The sequence below is a fragment of the Onychomys torridus genome, chromosome 11, assembly GCF_903995425.1.
Source record: "Onychomys torridus chromosome 11, mOncTor1.1, whole genome shotgun sequence".
Classification (NCBI taxonomy): Eukaryota; Metazoa; Chordata; class Mammalia; order Rodentia; family Cricetidae; genus Onychomys; species Onychomys torridus.
Window position 1 is genome coordinate 16,805,701 of NC_050453.1, and position 19,881 is coordinate 16,825,581.

Sequence of the window (19,881 nt, forward strand, 5' to 3'; positions counted from 1 at the left end):
CTGTCAGAAAGGACTGGAACTCTGACAGTAGCCTATTTAGAAGACACTCCAAGCCCCACCTCATTCTGTTCAGGAAATTTATTTTAAATGGATGAGCCAGTGTTGACACCCCTAAGACAGGCATCTTCGGGTCTGATGGAGGTGGGTTTCGGGATGCCGAGTTTTCCCTGGAAGATTCACTCCAATGTCAAGGATGTTCACTTTGTCAGTCTCCTCCCTGCGATTTACATGATGCAGAGCTAGATGCCTGGGGCACAGGCTATGGAGAAGGGCTCAGGGTTTGAGAGCTAGATCATTTGCTGACGTGTGTCTATGACAAGAGATCTAACCTCTTTGGTGCCTGGTATATAAACTGGTCCCAATAAGGATGCTAGCTAGCAGGACACTATGATTATTAAGAAGCCAATGGCTACAGAGTACACACTTGGTACTGTTAGTTATTATTGCCTCACAGCCATTAGAATGGACACATGCAGAAGGAGCCAAGCCCTTGCCTTTCAGCAACCAAAGCTCAAAATGTCCTATGCAGAGTGTGATAACTACCCAGAGCATACAATGGGGGGAGGTAAGAGGAGCAAAGACTCCTGAGCTGCTTCTTACCAGCCAATCACTGGCAAGAAGAGGAAGTGGCCTCTTCTCTCTCTGAGGAAACTTGGAGTCACCAACAGAGAGGGAGGCAGATCTGAGCTGGCAGTCCTTATGGAATTCCTTGTTGAATGACCACACACCGAAATTCTCACTCTGCAAAAACCTGGTCCCACAGCCATTGGCTTCTGTATACTTTCGGCTGTGAGCCCTTGCTCCATGTCACCTTCCTAAGGATTTGCATAATTATTAATCAAATAATAGTGTAAAACCCTGGGAACAAAGACCTCAATACACAGGTACTTGCAGGTGGAGCTACATCCGTGACGTGGTGGAAGAGCCCATTGCCTTGGAAACCCTGCAGACGCTCATCCCTTCTCCCTTCACCCTTCACCCAGCTTCTCTAGTAGTTCAGCAGGCCTGAGTCATTAGCTTCTAAATCATTTGCCCAAGGTCATGATTTTTTTTTTTTTTTGCATACAGAATTTTAGTGAAAACTGAGGAGTTCCATGACATAGTGTATGGCTCAGTATTACATTTAAGTATATTGGTGTTCTCAGAGGAAGTTTATCTTTTTTGCACTTTTACTTTTAATTTTGTTTTTTAAAATGTTTATTTTTATTATTTTTGAAAATTTCATATGTGAGTACTGCATTTACATAATTTCTTCCTCATTTTCTCCCCTCCAACTCTCTCTGGGTCCCCTCAACCTTATGACTTCTTCTTTAATAGTATTGTTTTACACACACACACACACACACACACACACACACACAAAACATACATGCATATGTAATACAGCCTGCTGAGTTCATATAGTGTTGCCCATATGTATATGAATTTAGGGCTGACCACTTCGGATTGGATAACCTATGGGGGCTTCTTCCTGGAGAAGACTGATTCTCCCTAAGTAGCCATTAATTGACTATACCTCTTTATCAGAAGCCTTGTGAGATTCCCCCATCCACACTTCTGTTATCATTGTACAGTTCTTGTTTAGGAAAACATATTGTTAGAATTTCATGACCCCACCCAATTTTCATAGAAGCAAAGTTAAGCCTGGGACTTCCAGTCCCAGCCTCCTGTGTCCCTTACCTGATTTTTAATAAATACTGACTGATAATGATTGGAGATTTTCTGAACATGAAGTAGAAGAGATCATTTTCAGAAATAAGAATATCCAGTGGTGTAAATTTGTAATCTCAGCTACTTGGTAGGCTGAGGCAGGAGGTTTGCAAATTCAAGGTCTAATTGGGCTATAGAGTGAGTTTATGGCTATTCTCCACAACTTAGTGAGTAGACCCTGTCTCAAAATGAAAAGGAAAAAGTGGGGCTTGGGATGTGGCTCACTTGTACAGCACTTACCTGGATGTGAAAGACAATGGGTTTAATTCCTAGCAATGCAACACACACACACACACACACACACACACACACACACACACACACACACACACCCCTTACCACATGTTCACAAAACAGCACTGAAGGAGCTTTTTGAGAGAGATAACAATGGGTCACTTCCTAAAGTTAGAATTCTTCCAGATGTTCCCAGCTTGGGCTTTTGGCATTTACTATCAACAAAGGGCCTGTGTCCCACCCATGTTCATGTTACCACTCGAGAGATGAGTGGCAGATCTGTTGCTGCAGAAGCAAGACTTAAGAAGCACGGTGTCTGCTGATACAGCCTGGGCTGTCACTGGAGAGCTCTGTAATAAATGGGAAACTTCGGCTTGCTCCAGGACACTTGCTTTGCTGTCTCTAGTACCTCACTGCTGGGTTCTTCTGGGTCCCAAGAATCTCACTACCTCTTTGCTCCTGGCCTTTGGCCTAGACAAACAATTCTATTATAAATAATTTATTTATCTAAAATAAAAACGTCAGCACCCATGATCACATAATTATTTGGTATAAATCTTCCTTGCAGGTATGTCTGTACTCCATTTGTTTTATGAATCCATCTTAGAAGACCAATATCCACACTTGCTCCCAGGCTTTATTACATGGGTAACTTCTGGGAGACAATCTTGTTCCTGATAGTAACATGAATTAATGATAGCTGCACAGGACCTGCTGTTAGATCGGTGGGAGGGGGCAATTAGCCTGGCTTCTAAAGGCTGCCTGGGGACAAAGGGCAGGTAACTTAGCATACAACCCACTTGGTTCCCATCTCCAGCCTGGTGGCAGAGAATAGGCTTCTGTCTCAGGGCTTGCTGGGAGGCTGAGATCCCTAAGAACTGGGGAGCCCTTCCTAAAAAGGCCAGGGGCATGTGTGTTCACAGAGGCTCTGTCTCTGGAGCCTAGAGCTCTCAGGCATAATCCAGGAGAGGAGAAAAGAACCAGGAACCATCTCAGGAGGAAAGACCTTGAGGTCAAGAGGGCAGAACCTGGAATCATCTCATCGAAAGCTTTGGGTTCTAGATAAATTTAATTTCTACTGAGGCCTGACATACACTCAATAGATCACTGACCAAACTCTACATTGTCATGTCTACTCTGACATACAAAGAGAGAGGACAGGTGGATAGTCAGGGGTGAGAACAAAGAAAGCACACCATGTCTGGGTCCCAGATCCCTGTTCCTTGACAGGTGTAGAGTTTCAACAATAAGGAGGAGTAACTAGCCATGGTTACCCCAATTCTTTCTCCCGCAGTGCCTCTCGGGAGAGCCTCACACTCAGAAGTGCACTCGTTCTTTCCATTAAAGCACAGACTGGTCACAGGGCTCGGCACAGCACCAATGACGGGGCCACAGGGGAGAGGGACATGATAAAAGGGGAAGGGGACATTACCACATCTGTTTAAGGGTTTCTCTACTTTCTAGATTTCATCTCAGAACTAAGGAAACTCCAATTCTCAGCTTAGCCCCAGCAAGCCTCACACTTACGGCTGCCATCTTGTTGGAAGGGATAACATAGGGGGAGGGGACGGATATGCTGGTAAGAAGAGCTGAGTGAAACCCCAGCTGGAAGACAGGAGCATGTGCCAATTGGACTCTCCTGTCATCTCCCCTGGGGGCCAGCTTCTGGTCCCTGTAATTCCTTCACCACCCTCTGCCTTGGCAGAGGAGTCCTTGCTGGCAGCAGGAGATGGCAGGTTCTAATACGGAAAGCATGCTTCCTGGCTTCCCTTTAACTCTGTGGGTGGAAGATCTGCTAGCAACAAAGACAGGGAAGGACCTAGTAAAGGTGCTATCTGCTGAATCATGGCCTGCTCCCCCACCCTCCTGTGTTTGCTAACTGAAGCTAAGAGCAGCAACACAGAATTCCATTACAACCCTGCTTCCAACAGTGACAATCCTCCTCACCCAAAAGGCTGAGCCCAGGGAGCTGTCACTCTGCAATGGGGGGGGGGGGGTTGGAAACCTCAGATGAAAGCTAGCTGATCAGAAGGCTGTCTCCTACATTGGAGAATTCCAGAGCCTTTCTAGGACACAGGGTCTGGGGGAAATGTCAGAAGCAACTTCGTAGCCACAATGGCCACCCTATGAGGGCTAACTTCTTGGCAGGCTCTCTTGCATCACACAGAGTCAGCTTCCTCAAAGAGCCGGATGCAGATGTAGATGGAGGCTTTATCCAGCCACCTCTGCCAGGAAGACAATGAAGCAGTGTGTCCTGGAGGAGAGGTTGGGTCCTCTCTCTGTGTGATAGTACACACCTCCAGGTGTCATGATTTCTCCCTCTGTAAAACAATGCTAACAAGGTCACGGGCTTCCTTCCAGTTTGGGCAGGTGTGCAGGCAAGAGTGAAAATGAGCAACTTATGCTTTTAAAGCACAGAATTCAAGTGTGAGGACTGGCCAATGAGAGAGTGCGTGCAAGCTGACACACAGTTGTGGAGTTAAGTCCTGTGGAGATGCAGGTCCGGTTGCTAGCAGCAGCCACATGTGACATGGTATGGGGGATAACAAATCAGTCAACAGACAGGTAAATATTTGTAAAATGCCGATGAGCAACCCACACTCCTTCATACTCCTAGGAAAGCTAAGTATGACAAACTATTTAGATTCAAGGAAGGAACCTAAGACAGATCTGCTTCAGAACACGGAAGAAGAGAAAGCTTGTCATGAGCAAACCCACAGGATGCAGGTGGCTCTTCCCTAACCATAGCAACAGAATATATTGATGGTAGCTAGCCAGTAGGCTGCTAAACATCTTTTCTCCAGTGGAGGGGACAGTGGCACTGGTTTCTCCATTGAGGGGCACCAACAGGATATTTCTCCACTTGGACTCTGATCCACTGGACTTGCATCATGAGAGGGCAGGAGACATATTCTTTACTCTGCCAATTTTGGGAAGGCAACTGCCTCAGGACCTGAACTCCCTGGAGAGACATTTTTGCTTAAGTAAGCACAGGCTTCAGGGACCTGGTTTCACAGACATACACAGGGGCGATTCAAGTTTTCTCACTAAGGCTTCACCTCTGAATTGAAATCTTGCAGGGTCCCCGATTCAGGTGGTCTTGGGTGGAGCCTGACAACAGGCATTTCTAGCCTGTTTCCACCCATGTGTGGATTATGTGACCATAGAGACATGCTTGGGGAACCACAGTCGGTGAGGCAGGCCAACCTCATCCTGAAAGACTGTTTGCCTCAAGCTCCACTGTCAATCAAAACCACAAGGACTGGCAATCTTTGTTTAAGATCCAGGCACCTAAGGAAAGGAATTTTATAGGCAGGGCTCTGGGTGAGCTTAGAAGTAGGGAGCTCGCCAGGCATTGGTGGCGCACGCCTTTAATCCCAGCACTCAGGAGGCAGAGGTAGGCAGATCTCTGTGAGTTTGAGGCCAGCCTGGGCTACCAAGTGAGTTCCAGGAAAGGCGCAAAGCTACACAGAGAAACCCTGTCTTGAAAAACCAAAAAAAAAAAAAAAAAAAAAAAAAAAGGAGGGAGCTCATCTAGCATGCAGGTGGCCCTGGGCTCCCCCAGCACTGTAGAACAGAAGAGTTTAGTGACTTCTCACTGTTCCAGCTTTGCTTGAGGGAAACTATGTGAAATCAGATTAAGTGTCAGCCCCTGAAGATATAAACAAGTTCAGGGGCTTTTCTGTTGAAAGTAGTACAACTCCTACATTACACTTATCATTTCACCATTATTGTTATTGTTGTTATTGTTATTATCATTGTTGTTGCTGCCATTGTTATTGAAGCATAAATAAATGTCCCACAATAGAATCCAAAGCAATTCTTCCTACAAAGTCTTGTCCTTTTCTCTTTTCTTAAATAATCACTTATTTAAAATTCTTACTAGAATAATACAGAAAGGAAATCAATACTAAAAGAAGAAACTAACAACTGAGATCATTTTCCCTATTGGCATTGAAGTGATGTGTGTGAGTGTATATGTATGAGGACACAAATTTGACTGTGTGCATGTGTGTATATGTGCATAAATGTGCACAAATATGCAGTGGCGGGGAAGGGAGAGAGACAGGGAGGGAGGAGGGAGGGAGGGAGGGAGGGAGAGAATGCTTTGGATAATATTTAATGGTTTTATTTGACAATTTTTAGGATGAATATATATACATGATTGAGTAGGATGGTGTGCTGATTAATCTTGGTTGTCAACTTGACTGCATCTGAAATTAACTAAACCATAAGCCACTGGGACACTCCTGTGAAAAAGTGTCTTAATCAGATCATTTGAAGCAGGGAAACCCATCCTACATGTGGACATCACTCTCTGGCAGCAGGAAGCCTGGATAAAAGGACATGGCCAAAGGAAACTGCTTGCTCTCACTTGCACTTGCAAAATCCACCACCCTGCTGCTGCAGCGTTCCTTCACCATATTAGAAGCTACTTCTTCAGGCCTGCAACAGTAATCTGAAGACTAGCAGCTGTCAAGGGATCCTCTCAGCCTCCGGAGCCAGACTGGGATTGCAGAGAAGTAATGACCAGATTCTCATTCTCTCCATGTGAGACAGCCATGTGAACTGCATCCTGTAAGACAACCTAATAAATCCCTTCATCTATCTATCTATCTATCTATCTATCTATCTATCTATCTATCTATCTATCTATCTATCCATCCATCCATCCATCCATCCATCCATCTATCTATCTTTAGATATAGATATTTATTCTATCAGTTCTTTTCCTTTAGACTAATATGGATGTTCAATTTTTATTTCGTGTAGAAAATAGATTTTAAAAGCATGGAGCTTAGGATAATTTCACTCAGTCATAATTCCTCCAGATTGACATTTGAATTTGATGGAACCTGTCACTAAAAACATATGCTTCCCTGGAAGGGGCAGAGCAGACACAACATTATGCAGTGTTGGATACATAAACACTGGCAACCTGCCAGTGTGTCAACACTGAAAAGAAAGACGATGTAACCCAAATCCATCTTGAGGCCCAATCAGGTACCAAGGATCTTATTATGATAGTACCCATCTATGGCATAATCCAGACAATGCTGAAAAGACTTCTGGTGACCTCCACTCAGAACAAACTGATGGAATAAACTCTCATTCATGATAAGAAACATTCTTCTTTAAACATGGAGTAGTGTAGTCTATAGTGACTTTTCCTCAGAAAGTCGAGTTTAGAATCGAGGTGTGTGGGTGGGACCAGACAGTGGCAGGTGGCTTATGCTGGAAATGTTCTCAGTGGGCTGAGCCCTGTGACTAGTATTCATATTGGTGAATACAAATGGCTGCAAGTGAAACCCACATGTCCAAATTAATAAGATTGATTTGGGGTGGTACAGAAGTCTGCCATTTATACATCTTTACAGTCTAATGTCACTGATGGAGCCTTTCACACAGTTAGCATTCAGTCCTGCAGGTCCAGAATGTTCTTAAGCTGGGAGTTAGGAAGCATGGTTGAAAGAGTCAGAAATAGATCTTGCCTGGAAAGATTCTGGAAATGAAAAGACATTTGAGGGACGAGTGCTCTCTAAATAATGACACCCTAGATCCAAGACTGGCAGTGTTGTGAACGCAGCCGCCTCAGATGCTAACTCTTTCATTCCTGTATCTCTAGAGGTGGGCAACGTGGGAAGGACAGGGAGGTTCGCTGGGTGAACATGGGATGGGAGCCTGAAATGACAAGAGATGAAGGTTCGCAAGTTCTGAGTGCAGCTCTGTCAGGGGTGCTTTGAAGTTACTGGGGGCTTTCATACTTGGTCTCAGCTCGTGCATGTTTCCGACTCTGCACATCCACAGATGGCTAATCTCTGCTTTGCTCACAGCTGCCCTTTCATGGAAGAGAGGCTAAAAAGAGGAGCAGAATGACTCCCCTAAATTTCAAGGAAGATGATTCAAGACACAGGATGCAAGCCTAGCTGCGGCTCTGTGATCTGTGCATTTGCCCTCTGCCACACTGCCTACTTGCAAAGAAGAAGCAATACAGTAGCATAAATCCTCTCCATCAAGCCAGCCAATTGCATATAAATTGTACACAAAACAGACCTCACCATGAATATATTTACGGCTGCCTTGGCAAGTTTTATGGAACTCTCCGGAGTAATTTTTTTCCCTCATGGTCCTGTGGCTTAGCTCACTGAAACATATTTCAACATTTTTTTAAAAAAGCCTCGGCTCTGATTAAGTATAAAGCACTTTTAATTTTAGATTAATGGTCTGATAGGATGTAGAACAACTCAAATTTGTGTAAATTTGTATTTGGGGGATTTTTCTAAAATTGTAAATTATTAACTTGATGGATGGTAACAACTCCTTTGAAACTGTTCTGCTCTGTTATTCAAATCTTTACAGTGTAGTTTATGGACAGGCTGACAAATACAATGACCCCCTTGGTGGGCACACCATAAACTCACAACAGGTGTAGCTCTCTGCAAACAGGACCTGCCAATTACTCAGTAGCCTGAGGTGGGCTGACACTAGGTGACATGACGTTTGCCATCCTTCTTCTTTGTGTGTCTGATAGATTTGACTTCCAAAGGTCATGAAGATGCTTGTCTGAGTCTTAGTAATACCAGCATCTAGCTGTGCCCACTGGTACCACAGTGCTGGGGGACAGCTAAGTTACTCTACCAACTGAAGGGAGTTGGCACTCCATGCTATTTTCTGATAAAGCAGTTGAGGTCCAGAGAAGTAAGTGACTGACATCTACAAATCCAATAGTCAGACATGCCGAAGACACCATTGTACTTACTCCGTCCACCCTAGAGAACCACCAGGAACCAGTGAACGAGACTGTGGACCCTCTAATAGGAAGTGAAGGTTTCTGAGCCTGAAACCCAGTCGGCCATCTTGCAAACAGAAGTATCCCCCCAAACCCTACCCCACCCCAGAATACTGATCATGGCGGCTTCAAGCAGAATGAGCTCATTCTTCCAACAGCCCTCTAGCATGGATTTGTCAATCTATCTACTCTCTACCAGGGAACTCCTTTTCCTCCTCCTTCCCTCTCCTCTTCCCCTCTTCCTTTTCCTCTTCTTCCTTTGTCTCCTCCTGCTTCTCGTTCTTCTCCTCCTTTAGACAGGGTCTAGCTATATATCCCAGGATGGCCTCAAATTCACAATCCCCCTGCCTCAGTCTACTGGGCGCTGATATAGCAGTGTAACAGGGACCCTTAAAAACAAACACACTTGAAAGAATTATAACGTCTCTAGAAATCCCATGGTGGCATGCGTCCTGATGCCAGAGGAGCAGCCATCTCCCGGGAAGTGAGTGCTCATGTCACGGTTCTGGTAACTCGCCTCACAGGAAATCCACACATGCCTCCCCCCCCCCCCTGTTTCATCTTTTCTATAAGTTGTCACTGCAGTAAGAGAGGCAGAGAGAAGCTGGGCCACTTTCCTCTCCTCAGTCCCCAAATTCCAAACAGGCGCCCTATCCTTGACTGATTTCTGAATTCCAGTTTTCTTTTGGAAGGGCAACAAGCAAGAATAAGAGATCCTGGTAATGGCGATCACAGGATCTTCCATCTACTTTCCTTGTTACGATGCTTGATGATGAACCTTCAACAAAACCTAGTGCTATTCTGATCAAGGGCAAAGCCACCTGGTTTTGAATTTGGGTACGGCCAAGCCAGGCTGGGCAGAGAGCCTGGTGAATGTTCTTCAGGCAGAGCCCACTCTTGTAGGTCTCCTAGGCATTGATAATGTGTCTGAAGAAACAATGTTCTGGATGTTACTCAAGAGACCTACCCTTTAATACCATCACCTCTGTGAGTTCAGAGCCAGCCTGATCCATATAGTAAGTTCCATGCCAGCCAGGGCTGGGGTGTGAGTCCAAACCCCAAAAGCTTAACACTCAGAAGTATATCATTGTTTTTCTTCTCATGTGGAATCCGTACTTAATAACCCAGCTGGCAAATGGGCCAAAGTCATTTCTGTGTCACTGTGTCCCACACAGCCAACTGTCAGACGGAGGCTGCCGAGAAAGATGGTGTGCGCTGAGAAAATAGATGAAAGAAAATGAACCCAGGGTTTTCCTCCTCCTGGGCCCATGTCACTCTAATGGCAGAACAAACCTCATGTTGTCACTGGCAAAAGAGGTTATTTGAAATAGCCTTCAGCGACTCTGCCCATTATCACAGCACAGCGGAACGAGGAAGGAGGTCAGCGTGGAAAATGATCTCAAGGCTTCTCTCCAAAGGCAGAGTGCGGCAGGCCTCTGACAAGGAGATCTGTGAGTCCCAGGGAGCCAAGAGGGCTGGCCTGAGAGACTGGCTTGGTCTGTGGTGGCCCATGTCTTCTATGCTCTCCAGACTCACTCTCTACTCTTTACCATCCTCCTTGGTACCTGGTGCAGTGGGGATTCTAGAATCTGCTGATGTCAGCTCCTAGCTTAGCTTTAGTCTTCTGCCCTATCCAGATGTTTATAAACAGTCCCTTTACCGATTTTGATGTGACACCACTTTGCTGTCCTGACCCTGATGCTCTGCTTTCTGCTTCCATGGGTTCAGGGGCAGTTAGCTGAGGCTCCAGTTTGCAGGCAGTGACTGTCCTTGGAGGAGAGGAAGGGAAGGGAAGACTCTGGTGCAGCCCACTGGCAAGTGGCAGAACATGGATTACTGGGTTACAGAGTAGAGGGTAGGAACTGTGAAACCCTGTTCAGCCTGTCAGAGCTCTTTCTCACCATTAGCAGCTGTGCTTAGAGAATTGCTTGGGCGGGTGCAGGGGGTGGGGGTTGAGGGTGGTGTGGGGGAGGTGGGGGAGGTGGAGGGGTGGGGGTGGGAGATGGAGGAGGGTGTATGTGTGAGGCCCCAGTTACTATGGGAGCAGACGGTGTGGAAACCCCACTTTTTCATCAAATGTTCCGGCTTCTTCCCTCCGCTGTGGCCATTCTCTGACAGGACCAGCCCACAGAGGGGATCACCTCAGACTATTGTTAGCGAACGTCAAGAGTCCTCCTGGTCCCGCTTGATACTTTCTCCCTACCCCCTACAACTTTCCAACTGTAGAGGTAAAGAGACATTATTTATTCAATTAATGAATCGTTCACGTATTTATTTTGTGCAAAGGTTCTAGAATGTTCTTTTCCAACCAGGTAGAAAATGGGGCATTGTGATCCATGGGCCAATGGCAGTGAATCAATCTAATTTGTTTTCCCCCTGTGGATTATAACCAGTTGGCTGGGAAAGAAATAAAAGTCAGAAACACAGACAATACTGTTCATTCAAAGAACTATAAAAAGGAAGCAGGGGCAGAAAAGGTTTAGATGGAGCTCTTTCTAAAGCAGTGATTTATTAGAGTGAAACCAGTTTCTGCTAACATAACCAACAACTCTTTTCCTCTTAGAGCAGTTTTTCCACTCAGAACTTCTTTTTCCTACCCGAAGTAACTTGGTACAAAAGTTCAGCTTGCTTCAGTAGGGCTGGGGTCACTGGGGCCAAAGACCCAGAGAGTTAAACAGGACCAGGCCCTGGACAGGTCTGCAGAGAAACATTAGAACAGCCTCCCCACCTGGAGACCCAAGGTTTTCCTTACCTCCCCTGAAGGAGACATAGGTTCACACCTGGCCCCAGAGTCTGGCTTGCCCTTCAACTCTTGAGGTCTCTGCTCTGAAATCCCTGCTAACTCTGCTTGTCAGGGTTCATTAGAAAGGACAGTGGGTCGGGCACTGCATGGCTCCTCATACTCAGTTGTCTTATATGACCTCTAAACTGGTGACCAAGAGGAGACATACAGAAGGATCTTTGCATAAACTAGGTATTTGCAGTACTTCAGCTTTGGGTCAAGACTTCCCACGAGAGGGTTGAATTCAGGGAGCTGATATCCACCAGGCAGGTGGAGCTTTTACCCTGGAGCTGACATGGAGATGGTCAGCTTCTTCTGACCCTTGTATTCTCTTCCCTAAATCTGTTCACCCTGGACACATGTGTTACAAGGTTCCAAAGCACATCATGATATGAATCACCCATAGAGGCCATGCGCCATTGCTGTGGCCTATCCTGTGGTCTTTACCTCTGCCCTAGCGGTGTAGGGGACACGTGACAATGTCAGGGGATGCCTTTGATCCCAACATGGAGGGTCCTACTGGCTTCTGGGGGGCAGACATTTGACATGCTGTTGAGTATTCCCTAAGATACCAAGCACCCAACTCAGTCCTCAAGCCCCACCCAGTCACACAGTTACCTGGCTCAAAACATTAGCTGTGGCATCATTGAAAAGCCCTGCTTGGAATCTCGGCGCTCTTGTATGCTAAAATGAAAGCTTGAAATTCTATCATTAAAAACCATTTCAGAGACTAGGTTCTGAAATGTAGATGAAGTATTTGGGAAAGTATATAATTTTACATTAAGCCTGGATGATGCAACTCACTTATCACTCGTGATTCTGAGAAGCAAAAATTAACTCTCCGAAGCATATAAATGGGATCACAGTCACTTGTGTTAACAGTAAGAGAATGTTCCAATGGCTCAGGTAGTCCCTCATGTAATAAAGGCATGAGGAACTGCACTGTGTTAACAAGGTGTCCAGCAAGATGTTCATTTAATGGGCAGAAAAACAAGCCCAGGATCCAAATCCCGGGCTTCTGTTTAAAAGAGTCTGGTGGGAAGTGATACATACAAAAATCCTCTTTGTCTAAACCATGTGCCAAATAGAAAGTGGTGGTGATTTGGTAGGAAATGGGTTTCTGGAAGATCTGGATACAGGAACCCTTCTCCAACCCTGAAGAAGATTCAGCTTCCAGAACATGGGAAGCCTGGGGAACTCCAGGGGACGCTCTTAGCTGGCCATACACAGAGTGCAGGCTTCGAGGTAGACAGCAGGTGACCAGTTCTCATCAGGATCCATGACAGCCAGGAGCTACTATGTGGGCAGAGGTGCCCCACTGAGCTGCCACGTGGGTGACAACATATAAGAATGTAGGGAAAGCCACCCTGTCTCCCTGTCATCTTGTGCTGGTCACAGAAGGTGGTACCTCTTCGGCCTTTGCAAACAAGAGACTGAAGAAATGAGACCCAATGACTTCATCACAAACAAGAGGGACAAGTGAACTCCAACCTCCAGTGAAATCTAGAACCTTTCAGGGGAGATACCAGACCTATCATAAGTGGGGGTAACATGGGCTCCTTCTGGGGCAGCTCTGGGGTCATTTGCAAGCCCCCACCCTCCTTGTTTGAGCACCTATTTGAATTGAATGAGGTCTGATTTAAAACTGGTCAAAGTAACATGGGTCAATATTTTCCCAAAGGACACATCGAAGTACTCTGTTTCTCCCTCTGCCAATGGCCAATAACAAAAGGAGGGAGAGGACCCAACCCTCCAAAGCAAACCGAGCAGTGAGGTGACCAGAAGGAACTGATTTCAAGTGGAGACAAATCTTCATCCATTCATTTAAGAAATATTGCCGCTTAGGCAAACCTTTAGGCTTTGATGCATAATTTAATCAGTATTGTACTTAAGCTTAAACTTACACCTAAAGCATCCTGCACACACCGTCAGGGCCATACTGGAGTGAGTCCTTCATTTCTTATGAGTTCTTGCCGTTTTCTTTCTTGCTCCTGTCTCCTATTCTGTGTGTTCCATCTCAGTCAGAAAGGTTTTGTTCCTCCTCAGGTCTGGGCAGGATGTCAAGAACTCTGCCGATGTGTGTATTTATATAGAAATTCACACCGTAGTATCCAAGTATTCTGAGAAGGTGGCAGGAACAGTGGGGTCCGCTTTCTGGTTCTCATCGAGCAAGGGTGCTTCCCGACAGAGACAGGCATTTGAGCTGTGTGGGGGCCTGGTTACTCAGTTGTTTTTGTCCAGATGGGGGTTTCATGGGTCATACTACATATAAAGAAACAATGTGCTTACATGGCAAGCCCTGTATCTTGAGATGAACTCAGGAATTAACATGGGACAGATGTAAGGAGCAAGGAAAAAAAGTCCTGGGTCGATTCCTCCCAGGAAATAGGGACTTGCGTAGTTAGGTCTTCATTTCAGTTTACTTTTAATTTTTTTGAGACAAAGCTTACACAACATGGAATTTCCCACTTTAAATAAAACTTGTGTGTGTGTGTGTGTGTGTGTTGGTGTGTGAGTGTTGGTGTGTGTGCAGGGGCACATGTATGTGTGGAGGCCAGAGGACAATCTTGGGTGTCTTTCTTCAGGTGCAATCTACTTTGTGTTTTGTTCATTTGCTCTGAGCCATGGTCTTTCACTGGCCTGGAACTATCTGATAGCCACTGGCAAATGCCACCACACCCAGCATTTTTCACATGGCTTCTGGGGATCTGAACTCAGGTCCTCTTGTTCAGTGAGTACTTTACCAATTGAACCACCTCCTAAGCCTCAAATCAGTGTGTGTGTGTGTATGTGTGTGTGTACACATGTGAGTGTACTTAAACATGCTTGTTTAAGTATATTTAAATGTACAACCATCACTACAATGTAGCTTCCATAATATTCCCATCAGCCCCAAAAGAAACTCCATGCCTCAGAGAGTGACTCACGATGCCTCTCCCCCAAAGCCTTAGGAACCTAATCTATTTTCTGTCTCTATGGTTATGGCTGAGTATGAATACTTAAAGGACTTCTAGACAGATGCCATGGCAACATTCCCACATGGTCTATAACCAATAACAAGAAGGCATAAAGGCAGAGTCGGGTGGCCCAGTGGGAGGTGATGGCAGCAGTGCCAGCAGTATAGGCCTATGTGCCTGAGAACAGCCCAGGAACAATGCAAGTGAGCTCAGGCCTTGCTGGCAGGATCACTCCACTAACCAACCAACCCTGGTACGGTGGCATATCTATCCCCTCTGGAGAGTTAAGAGCCAAACGATGAATCACTCAGGGTCTGAAATGTGAAAACATCATCTACCTCCTCCACCTCCTGAGCTCATAACTGCTGAAGCCAGGTCAGATGACAAGAGGTAAACAAATCCCACCCAGAGGCTACCACCCCAGGGTGATGGAGGCGTCTCCCCTGCCTCCCAGAGCAGATACCCTAGTCCTCAGTCTTGCAGCACCTGGGAAGCACAGCCATGCAATTCCGGCTTCGTGTCATGGGCCTCCCTTGTCATCCTCAGCGGATAAAGCTATTCCCTGCGGATAAAGCTATTCCCTGTGGATGTTGTTCTAACAGAATTCCCCATTGCAGGGCTGACAGCCTGCTCGTCTGGTCTCAAGCAAGGTGGCGTAAAGATGGAAGCCAGCCATGCGTGTCTGTCATTTGCATGATTAGCCCCTCTGACAGTGGTGCGAGCCTCTTTGGAAGTCTGTCTCTTCTTACAGGTGCCTGATTTCTCACCAGGAAATCTTTTTCTGTTTCTCTCAAGGGCAGAGAAGGGCGAATGTCCTCACAGCATGTGAACTACAGGCTCACAGAAGAATCTGTGTCAATACACTGCAGATGTATGGTGACCTCTGCGCAGCACAGACTGTGTCTGTGGAAGACAGGAGGTCTCAGAATAGACTTCTCTGCACCCGGGAGCTGGTGTGGTAACTCCTTTTCTGAGTGACTGTGTGGCTTTCTAAACCTCACTGAAGGGCCAGTCACTCTAACTAAATGAAGCAGTCAGCTGTCCTAAGAAGAGCAAGGCCAAAGCCAATGGACACACACCTGTCTAGAAAAGCCGGTCCACAGGGAACTGTGAGATGGTTTATGCCTGGAAAGAAACAGTAGTAGGGCTGGGACAAGAGGCTGGGTCTGTCTGGAAATCTGGCTTTTCGGCTCCTCTATCTAGGAACCAAATAACTTTTCTCAACTGGGCGGACCTCTTGGCAATCAACGACAGAAGCAGTGTGGGGTATGGTAAAGTCATGGGTATGGGTGAAGAGATGGATTGGGGGGTAGAGTACTCAAGGACCTGAGTCAGGATCCCCAGAACCCACGTAAAAAGCTGGGTGCAGCTGTACACATCTGGAATCCCAGAGGTGGAGAGTCAGAGACACACAGATCCCCAGGGCTTTCTGGCCACCTACTCTAGCCAAATTGGTTCAGTGAAAGACCCTGCCTCAAAAAAGGGGGGCATGGAGGAGAAGTAACTGAGGAAGATACCTGATATTAACCTCTGGCCTCTATGCTCACACACAGGTATGCACCCACAAGAAGGTGAACATGTACATACACACACAAATCCCATAGGTGACACTGAGGACAGAACCCCCATTCAATCCCATCCCCCTATCCACAGCTGTTTAGTACATCACTACTAAAAGCGGCACAGCTAATAGACCAGGGGAGGGTTAATGACTTTCCCCACTGTAAGGACGTGTAGACGTCTTGCTGAGGAAGACAGTCTTGGCTCCTAAAACTCTTTGCCACTGGGGTTCTTGCCAAGGAAAGGCTCTCCTTTTGTTCATACAGTTCTATTTCAAAAATGGATAACGTCTGGCAGAGTACTGTTACGACTTACTTTCTGGCCTGAACGTGAGCATATACTACACAAGCAACTGGGACCAGACAACCTCTCAGGGCCTACACAGAGCTCATTGTACTCGGAGACCCACCCACAGCCACAGCATTTATGATGGCAATACCTGAACTGCTATCAAACTTTGTCATGTCAAACTCTAAAAACTGTGGGAATTCACCTTTTTTCCTTATATCATTCTGGAGAGCAGAACATTCCAGGGACTGTGACATTTGCCATGGTGAGATGGGACACATACACATACTGAGTTTAGGTGTCTGTGGGGAAAGGTGCTTTGCATATGCTTCATGAAAAGGAGTTCAGTTCATTTTGCCTTTTTCTTATCCTTTGGAGTTGCTGCATAGAGTAATTCAAAGCAGTTCAACAGCTGACACCGCTGTTTTCCTACTGTGGGAAAGAGGAAGGAAAGGAAGCTTGTCCAGAACCATGCTGTAGCACTACTGTGCTCTGGAGAAGGGCTCAGTGCAGAAAGATAGGGCCAGAACATAGATCTGGCACAGATAGGAACAGAAGACTGGAACACTCTGTCCAGAGAGAACTGGTCAACCAGGAAGGGAGAGGTTAGCTGAAGGAAGAAATGCAATTACTTGGTCACTGAAGATGACAGTATAGTTAGGGAACATGAGGCTTCCACATAGCCAAGATGCAGAGGAAGAAGCATTTTGAGCAGGGAGGTATACTGGAAAGTAAAGTCTGTCTGGAGCTACAGAACGGACTGTGCAGGGCCCATAGGACCTGTTCACCCAGGAACCACAGTCCAGCTGTCGAGTGGAGCATCACTTTAGGTTTTAGAAAAGGGGGCAGAGATTAGATATACTTCGTCCTTCATGGCTCAGGGATCGACCTACCTGGGATGGCAAGGGAATGAAGAATGATAGAAACATGGACACATGGACACAGAAAAGCTGAGGTTGTATTGTCTGGGCTCTTTGATGGAGAAGCCACAGCCACAGCCTGGAAGCTCAGTGTATTTATTATATATAGCTGAACAGGAAGCAGGGCTATTGCATACAGATAACCAAGGAAGCAGTTATTTATACAGCCGAACAAGGAGGTAGGTTTAGCCAAGGTTTAGGAACAGTCTCTGTGGGAGCACAGTCTTCAGGCCGAAAACAACCATGGGGAGAAAGCTATGTTGGGTATTTTCTGCACACACTGTCAACACTCACACTAGGCTTTGCCATCCTTCTGGGCCTCCTCTGGGAAGACTTCGCCATTCCCATAGGTCTGAGGCATGCGGCTCCCTGACATGGTGGCGCTCATGTCAGCACGCATTCACTCAGGGCTTCATTAGCTCTCTCCAGCTGAGAGGGAGAGAAGGCATGGAAGTACTACCTATGGGCCTGACAGAGGAAGGAACATGGTCAGTTCAGGATTGGACCTTGAGGATGTCTTCAGGAAGAGAGGCTAACGGGCATCAACTGTGGATTTCTGCCTTTCACACACACACACATTGCAGAATCATGTACTGATGACGTCAAAGCCATCCCTGGAATGAACATGCTCTTAAGAGCCAGGACCTGTGCTGGGGCACAGGGACAGAGAGAGTGACAGGAGGCGAAGATTTGATGGTGACAACTTCAAATGCTCATGAGGAATCCTCTGGGCTGTGGAGGACCTGGACCGACAACGTCAAGACAACGCAACAGCGCATGCAAAGGGCAGTCTGGGAGGGAGAGAGGAGTGGTTCATTCTATACATGCTCTAGGGCAGTACTTCTCGACCTGTGGGTTGTGACCCTTTTGGGGGTCACATATCACATATTCTGCATATTAGATATTACATTACAATTCATAACAGTAGCAAAATTACAGTTATGAAGTAGGAATGAAAATAACTTTATGGTTGGGGGTCACCACAGTATGAGGAACTGTATTGAAGGGCAAGTTGTAGAACTATATTAAAGGGCCGCAGCCTTAGGAAGGTTGAGAATCACTGCTCCAGAGGAACCCCTAGGGTAGAGGGGTTGACAGGTAAGGAAGGGATAGGAAGGGGTGGTCACATGAAAACAGGTCTATTGAGAGACTGTGATACAGAAGGTGCCTGGCCAACACACTGTGGGGTCCACGTTGTGCATAAAAATCAGAATAGATGGTCAAGACCCAAGGCCCGAGCCTGGAGTGGAAATGGACCCACACAGTAGAGTCACCCATAAGATCATTGCTAAACCATCCCTGAGACTCCCAGGAAGAAATGTGAGGCTCCTCCTCTGGAAAGGGTCAAACCCAACAGCTGCCCCTTTTGTTGTGAGGTTTTGCTTTTTGAAGAGTCCGTTTTCCACAGTAAATATAGTTATAAGAAAATTACACCGATGCCCTTGAGCTAGCTAGGGATTCCGGCCCTTTCTCCTTTTCCTAGTGTCTCTCTGTCCCCAGCACACCGTCTGCAGGCTGTTGAAGAAGCCCTTGGACTTTGTTGTTGGAGGTGGGCACTTGGCACAGAGAAGTACTTTAAACCTGGCTAGAGTCAACTCAGAGAGACAGTCTGAGCCTGAGCAATGACTGTAGGCTTGCACCATCCAGGCCAAAAAAACTGAGATGGGCAGTTGCCTAGGGAGACAGACACAGTTCTGCAAAGCCTCTACAGTAGGAGGGTGAGCTGCAGAGGGTTGGGGAACCCTTGGAATCTGTGGGGGTCAGGCTGGCTGGCGAAATGACTAGTAAACCAGATACACTTTCACATGCTGTGCCTGTTATGATGTGTACAAGTGAACAAAGGACCCGAGTCCAATCAACAGAAGCAGCATCAACAACAAACAGGCACAGGACTCTCATCTCTAAGAGAAACTCCCAATGAGTTACGGCATGCATGTATATGCAAAAGGATCCAATGTATATAAATGTAGTATGTATGGAAATGTGTTGGTGAATAAAAGTATTATGCATGTAAATGAGTTGGCATATGTAACTGCATTCTGTGTGTAGAAATAAGTGATTGTGTAGAAATGTCTTATGCATACAAGTCAGGGAGTTGTATAGTTGTATATGTAAATGACTGGTTGTAGAATCATGCATATGTAATAAGTTGATGCATGTAGACATGTTTTTATAGGTAGACTCACTGATGTATATAAACATACTGTATAGAATGAGTTAGTGTATGCAAATGGGATGTGAGTATAGCTGTATCATATATACATATGATTTATACATATATAAATAAGTTGGTGCATGTAAATGTGCTGTGTGTGTAAATTCATTGATGTATAGAGATGAGATGAGTTCGTGTGTAATGTATGTAAGTCAGCTGACACATGTAAATGTATTATGTATGTAAAAGAGCTGATGTATGCAAATGTATGTAAACAAGTTGGTATATTACTATATTATATATGTAAATGCACTGATATATAAATTTTCCATACATGTAAATAATCAGGTGTGTGTGTGTGTGTGTGTGTGTGTATACACTGTGTATGTAGATGGACAGCTGTTTGTAATACACTTGAAAGTGTGCTCAGCTCCCAGGACTACAGTAGCATTAGTTATTGTCTCTACTGCACAAGAAATAGGTTG

At 45.9% G+C, this 19,881-nt stretch overlaps 1 protein-coding gene across 2 annotated transcripts in view; it reads right to left on the reverse strand.

Moving 5' to 3' along the window:
* Kif26b (kinesin family member 26B) overlaps positions 1 to 19,881 on the reverse strand; it is a 426,094-nt gene that overhangs the window by 81,944 nt on the left and 324,269 nt on the right. The gene's annotated exons all lie outside the window — the stretch shown is intronic.